The sequence below is a fragment of the Dendropsophus ebraccatus genome, chromosome 7 (assembly GCF_027789765.1).
Source record: "Dendropsophus ebraccatus isolate aDenEbr1 chromosome 7, aDenEbr1.pat, whole genome shotgun sequence".
Classification (NCBI taxonomy): domain Eukaryota; kingdom Metazoa; phylum Chordata; class Amphibia; order Anura; family Hylidae; genus Dendropsophus; species Dendropsophus ebraccatus.
Genome location: NC_091460.1, coordinates 145228703 through 145235864, shown reverse-complemented (window position 1 = coordinate 145235864; position 7162 = coordinate 145228703).

Below are 7162 nucleotides of genomic sequence, written 5' to 3'. Positions count from 1 at the left end.
CCTCCCCTGCCGGTTGCCAGATTTTAAAAAAGGCCGAACTTCTCCTTTAACAAGCAGGACTCCAATTTGTTAGCCAAGTTCCATCTATAGTCACTCATACCAGTAAAGATTTATTCACACTCTTCTGTTATAAACATATTCAGAAGTATATAAGTGACCCATTCCCTTAAAGTGCAATTACTTTCAAGCGTACCTGTCACTACAAATAACTTTTGACATGTTATCACACATTAAGAAGAAAGTAATCCAACAGCATCCAGCAGCATGAAGATCAGTGGGACTTATTCAAGCGATATACACAAGGGCAATGTTTCCACCCCACGGGGACTTTTTTAACCCACGGGGTTGAAACGTTGCCCTTGTGTATATCGCTTAAATAAATCCCACTGATTTTCATGGCGCTGGATGCTGTCAGATTACTTTCTTCTTGATGTCATATGGCATTCAGGGATTGGAGTCCAACCAGCGTTTGCCAGGGGGGTTGGCCAGATCGGTGCTCGGAGGGGTGGTAGCCATGCCCCCAGTGCTCCTAACAGCTTACTGGGCACAACTAACAGCATGGGAATGGCTGCCAGGTGCATGCTACCCAAACGACAAGCAGCAAATAATGGCCAGAGCATCATTACAATGGGAGTTTTAGAGAAATCAAAGATTAAAAACAGTGTTGGGCTTTATTCACACAATGTTATTTTATAATGGGGGCCGTAAATATGTTCACAATCTTTTTAAATAACCATCATTATCAGACAATGAACGTTTTTTCACCTAAAAAAGACGTTGTGGGTACACAGCCTAAAAATAACAGGAAGAGAGCCTCTGCCTGATGCCACCGGACAGGTTCCAAAGGCAAAGTCTCCAATATGTCATATTCCTAAAGTCTCCAGGTTCCAACATCTCCAAAATGTCATCCTAAAATAAGAAAGAATGAAGATAAAAAAAAGCAATAAGATAACTAATACAGATAATACAAAGAAATCTCTTTATACACAGTGGGTAAATGCTTCTTCAGGTTTATGCACAGTAAGCACAGTATACTGGAGATACAACATGGCGCCACCCTAACCTGGTGTCCAGGTAAAGAAGACGACAGTGCTGGACTATACTTTAGGCCGTTGTTGCTACTCTGGTCAGATATTCCAGCCATTCGCACAAGCCACGGATCCGGACTGTTTCTGGCAGGTATGTTGTGTATGGTTTCAATGATCTAGGAAAGACCATTGTATGTTGAGAATAGGGTAACCTGAGGCCATTGTAAGTTGAGGGATCACTAAACATGTATATGAAAAATAGTTCTTTCAACACAGTTGTCTCTGCATTGTCTGTTCCTGTACGTCAGGGATGGGGAACCTTCTGACCTCCTATTCCCATCATGCCATCAAGCTTTGGCTGTCCTGGCATGATGAGAATTGTAGTTTTGCAACAGCTGGAGGGCCGAAGGTTCCCCATCCCATGGTTTAAGTGTTCATATTCACAATCACATATGTACTGAATCTATAATGATGAATTCCTGTTTGCTCCAAAATCGCAATTATCTGACAAAAACCGTAAACTAATGAACGCCCTTTGGCAGTAGTCTGTCCCATATAAATGATCAGCATCCATGGAGTGATCTGTAACAATTATTCATATTCACAAAAACATACTCCAAAACTATTATTAGTTAATGATAAGGAATAGGAATGATAGCCGGGTGGTAATGTCTGGGCTGCAGAATATATGCTGGGTCCATATAATGAGGACGTGAAAGGTCTATTCATGTCAGTAAGTGAGCGCACCTTGTGCATTATCTGGGTGGCACGCTTTGCACGGTTTATAAAGCTGCCTGGCAGCCCTGATATTCCATGTGTTATAAGGCAATTTACAATTGATTAAAAATGTATGTATTCTACAGTCCCGGCTTAAACAATGTTAAATTTTGGGGATTTAAATTAGGAGTGACTGTCAGGAATACAACCTCCCCTACAAAAACATGTTAATATTTGATTAAAATTGAAACTAACAAACCAGGAAATTATAATTGATTACAGATGAAGCGACTTCATATAGAAATGAGTTGCAGCTGCTATTTTTAGGGCTAATCATTGTATTTCGATGCAAAAGCCGGGCGCATTTATTTCATTATAAATCCCTAATCGACACGATTGTATGGCAACAAGATTGATGCTGACAGCATTTCTTATTTCAGTCACGTCTCCTCCAGAGTCCAAGATGTTTCCTCCAGCACCCAGGAAACTATTTCTTCTCGAGTTAACTCGGAAACTTCTTCTGTCCTCGTGTGCACTGAAACTTTCTTCAGAAAGACCTTTGCTTTATTAAGCAGGAGTGCAGCTCCGAAGCTGCCGAGCTTTTCTTTGTACATCCAGCTGACCATAGGGTATTAAAGTTGCAACAAAGCACAAACACCAGTTCAGATGACACAACTCTGCCCTGTCATTTATATTTCACAGTTTGTTTTATTTAATGGACTTAACAATTAAACCAGGTTTCATAGAACAATGGACGTTCTTGTCACTGATATTCGGAATTTAGAAATGTTCCTAATTACTGGAGAGAACAAAATATTTCACATTCCCTTTTCTTTTCCTACTTTTTATTATGACATTATTTTTATTTGTATCAATTCTGGAGTTTATTTTATATATATTTTATATGATTTTCTTTCCCTTCCTAAGAAGAAGCCATAGGAATGTGTCCTAAACTATATACATATATATTTTTTTTTCTTTAATTAAATTTGACGTTAAACATTTTTGGTGAGGTCTTTTTAATTTTGCATCTACCATTTTTCTTAAGTCTTGCAGTTTTTACCCTGGACAGTAATATTAATAAGCTGACACTTTCTGTTCTGTGGAAATCAATCTGCAGCTTTGTCCCCATGATCACAGGCAGGACTAAAATGAAACTTGACACCAGTAAGCTATGTTCACACAACGTTTTCGTCTCTCCGTTTTTTAAAAGAAAAAATAACATCCGGTGTTTGCAAAAGACGTCTGAAAATAATTGTCATGATCATCATTCTGACATCCGAGCAGATAACATCTATTATTTTATACACTGTGTGCATTGGTCTTCCGTCATTCCATTGACTTCAATGTATTCCATTGAAGTTAATTACATTACAATAACAGACATCTTTTTTCTTTTTTTCATGTTGTGTGAACATAGCCATATACAAACAAAACAGAATGGATTATTCACAACTGAGATGGAAACATCTCCCCCTCCTCACAGTGTTTAGAGGTCACAGGGCATGCTTAGAAAAATCTCCCATAGAAGCCAATAAATTGGCACCAGACTGCAGGTTCCTATGGTCCCTGTGGCTGTTTTTTTTTTCTTAAAAAAAGCGGATTGGGGAAGATGGCTTCTTTCATAATATTGTACAGAAAATAGAATTTTAATTAAGTTTTAATTAGTAAAAAATAGATAATACCTTCCCTTAAGCCCTCTGACAATCAAGATTTTTTCCCCTAAGGCTATGTTCACACAAAGTATTTTGAGCGCTCGTGCTGTGTTCAGACATGTCTCACCACTCCTTCCTCCTCCCTCTTCTGTATGAAAATTCTGTTGGCCTGGCCTCCTGCACGCTCACGTCATCTTTCAGGTCTGTGTATGTCCCACTCATGTCAGAGGTTTTGCTTCTCCTGCATTCGGCCTCATCGTATACCTGTGACATCATGAAGACATGCGGAGGCGGGGAACATGTCACAAGCATGCAGGAGGTGGCAGCACTAGTGGTGCAGCTAGAGACAACATAGGCTGGTCGGCAGGCAGGAACACAGCAGGTGGCACGGACAGGACTCACGGACAAGAACAACGGGGCAGGAGTCTCGGGCAGGAATCACGGAGCTGGGACCACTATGCTAGGGTAGCATTAGCAGAGGCTCCAACAAGGGAGCCAGGATTTAAATAGTGGAAGGCTACAGGCTGCAGTCAATTAATGGGCGCACTGACCCTTTAAATCTAGAGAAGCCAGAGCATGTGCACGCTAGAAGTCAGTGGAGCGAGCACCGGGCAGGAGAGCTGGAAACAGAAGCCGGGAGATGGATGAGGTGCCCCAAGGGGCCAAAGGAACGGCGGCGCTGGGCCCCGATGGACGTCCGCCATAGCACAAGAAGAGAGGGATTGGGTACACCGCCGCAGCTATGACATTCATACAGAAAAGGGAAGAGGAAGGAGTGGTGAGGCGCGCCAGAACATGACATGAATGCTACACCATGACTCCTCTTTGACTCTTTATTACAGTAGAAGAAATGATATTGTGCAGCATCACCTCCACTGACACTTTAGGGAAAGGTAACAAGCTAGTGAACTGTCACTTAATGCACAGAACCTCGGGACGTGTCATAAGGATGCCATAAGTTAATGTCCCTGTGTCTGCCCCCTCTTCTCTGTCCCCTGCCGCTGTTACAATCTTGTGACAGCGGCAGGGGAGAGAGGGGAGGGGTCAGAGCTCACGACCATGCTCCCGGCGTGCGCCCTGCCTTCCCTTCCTACCTCCCTCCCCGCCAGCATCCATAGCCAGGAAACAGGAAGCCTGAGGCTTTCGGTTCCCATGTCTACCATCGGGGCTCTGTGATCACTTTGCAGAGCCCCAATGGACACCGTCAGAGAATTCTCCCTCTGTAGAGGGAGAACTCTCTGTCAGGAGCCCTATAGATGCTGCGGTCGTGCGGAGTGGAGAGTTGCGGCGGGTCCCCGGCTATCACTGATAGCTGGGACCCGCCGCGGATGACACAGGTGCAGCTCCTGCTCCTGTGTCATCTTGGGTTGTTAATTAACGTCGCTGCAGCATCAGGCATGGGCTGCAGTGACGTTAACTAACTGTGGAGCGGCGGGAGGATTAAGCATGATGGTCACTAATATAAGAAGGAATTTGATAAACTGTTGCGGTTGGCTCAAGCAGGAGGGGGCAATGTATTTTATTGGTATCACATTACAGAAAAGCGGTTTTGCAGGTGGATTTAGGATTTCTAGTACGACTGCTAAGTTCTGACTTAAAATGCTGTAAGATCAAATGGCATCCTATTATAGAATAGACAGAAAACTGACAGAATCAGAAGGGCAGGAGGTTCTCCTCCGCTCCCACATTTTACGTGTCTCTTAATTTACCGCAGCTCCATTTCCTGGGCCGTAACCTGTCTCTCTCACTCTCCGACTTTGTCAAATGTCTCTGACTACAGTATATTGTATACGCTTTCCCATGAATACTTTATTCCGGAACACATTGTTTTAATTTTTATTATTGGGGAGGCAGATTCCCGACCACCCCTTTCAGCTCTGGAACCCCATTGCACACGAGTTGCACTTTTCCCCATATTATTGTTTAAATCGACCATTTTAAAATCCAGTTAAAATTCAGCTTATTACAGACATATAAATACCCCGAGAGAAAAGGTGTAGATAACCTTAAAGCTGCTTTCCCTGAAGCCATTAACTAGAAAACAGGTCAGTGAGTACAAGTTGCTGCCAATTTTAGAGGGATTTTTATTGTTCTTGCTTGTTTATATTATGCTTTTGGTAAGCACATTACTCCAGTCTGCCTTCGTGCATTAATAAAGCAGTCAGTGTCCCTTGTGGATAAGCCTCCACTTTGCATTCCCTCCGTCCGTATAGAATATGTATTGAAGGGTTTTATAAGCTTGTCCCGTTCCTATTTTAAATGTGTTTTCTCTCTGCTGAGATTTATATCTGTAAAGTGGATTTTAAACCACTATGCTGGTGACACAATTTCAGCGGGTCCCGTTATTCTGTGTATATCAAGACCTACAATAGCGGGAAATTGATACTGACAGATGGATTTTCAAAATATATCAAGATTGTTTGTGGACTCCGTCAATATGACGAGCGGCGTTACTGCGGGTACAGACAAACTCAATGGAGTCTGGTGTGTAGTCTATAATGATATAGATAATACAATAGCCCGATCAAACCATGGCTCTTAATATATCGGTAATTATAGAAACGATTAATCAGTCTGTTGCCAGTGACATTTCAAAACAGAATACCATATTAGATTGTTGTGATTGGTCACTATATACTTTGTTACAAACCAACTTATTGTATCATTGAGCACTGCTAGTTATCAAGCAGAGTATAAGACATGGATCAGGCTAAGTTCACACACAGTAAAATAAAAGCTAAGTACAATATAGAACAAGGTGGTGCAGCTCATGGTTCTAGATAAGAGAAGGTCAAGGTTAAAGGGGTACTTTCTAATCAACTGGTTTCAGAAAGGTATACAGATTTGTAATTTACCTCTATTTAAAAGTCTCCAGTCTTCCCGTAGTTATCAGCTGCTGCATGTTCTGAAGGAAGTGGTGTTTTCTTTTCTGTCCATGTCAGGAACTGTCCAGATGGTGAGATGGTGAAACAACCAGAAAGATGTAACTGTATATAATAATATGTACTGACATTCTGCATTTGGCCACAAGATGTCGCTGTTTTGCAGCAGACGGCCTGTGTTGGTAAGGTTGGGCTGTTGTCAGGGGAGACGAAGTCTGAGCGGCCATTTTGATAAGACAGCTGGATATAGCAGACTGAGAGACCTGATGCCATCCACATGAAGAACCCTTCTTCCAGGACCCCATAAATGCTGTGGAGAGCAGCTATACTAGTCTGTGTCTCGGGCCTGTCGAGAGATTTGCTGCGACCGCATAGGAGCTGTGTAACATCCAGTTGTGAAGAGAAACGACCGCCATCTTTGTTACAGGACTTTGGCAAGAGTAACCGTGATTGGCCATCTATCTAAAGGAGACCCGGGTCAGCAAGTGTGCACACCAAACATTCTGGGACAGATACAGGGTCTGTAGATAGTTTAGTCAGGGCTATTATCTGTGATAGGCCACATTATACTGTGTAAGAGACATCCCTGTGTACTCGGCCATTTCTCTTATTATATTATCTGTGATAGGCCACATTATACTGTGTAAGAGACATCCCAGCGTACTCGGCCATTTCTCTTATTATATTATCTGTGATAGGCCACATTATACTGTGTAAGAGACATCCCAGCACACTCGGCCATTTCTCTTATTATATTATCTGTGATAGGCCACATTATACTGTGTAAGAGACATCCCAGCGTACTCGGCCATTTCTCTTATTATATTATCTGTGATAGGCCACATTATACTGTGTAAGAGACATCCCAGTGTACTCGGCC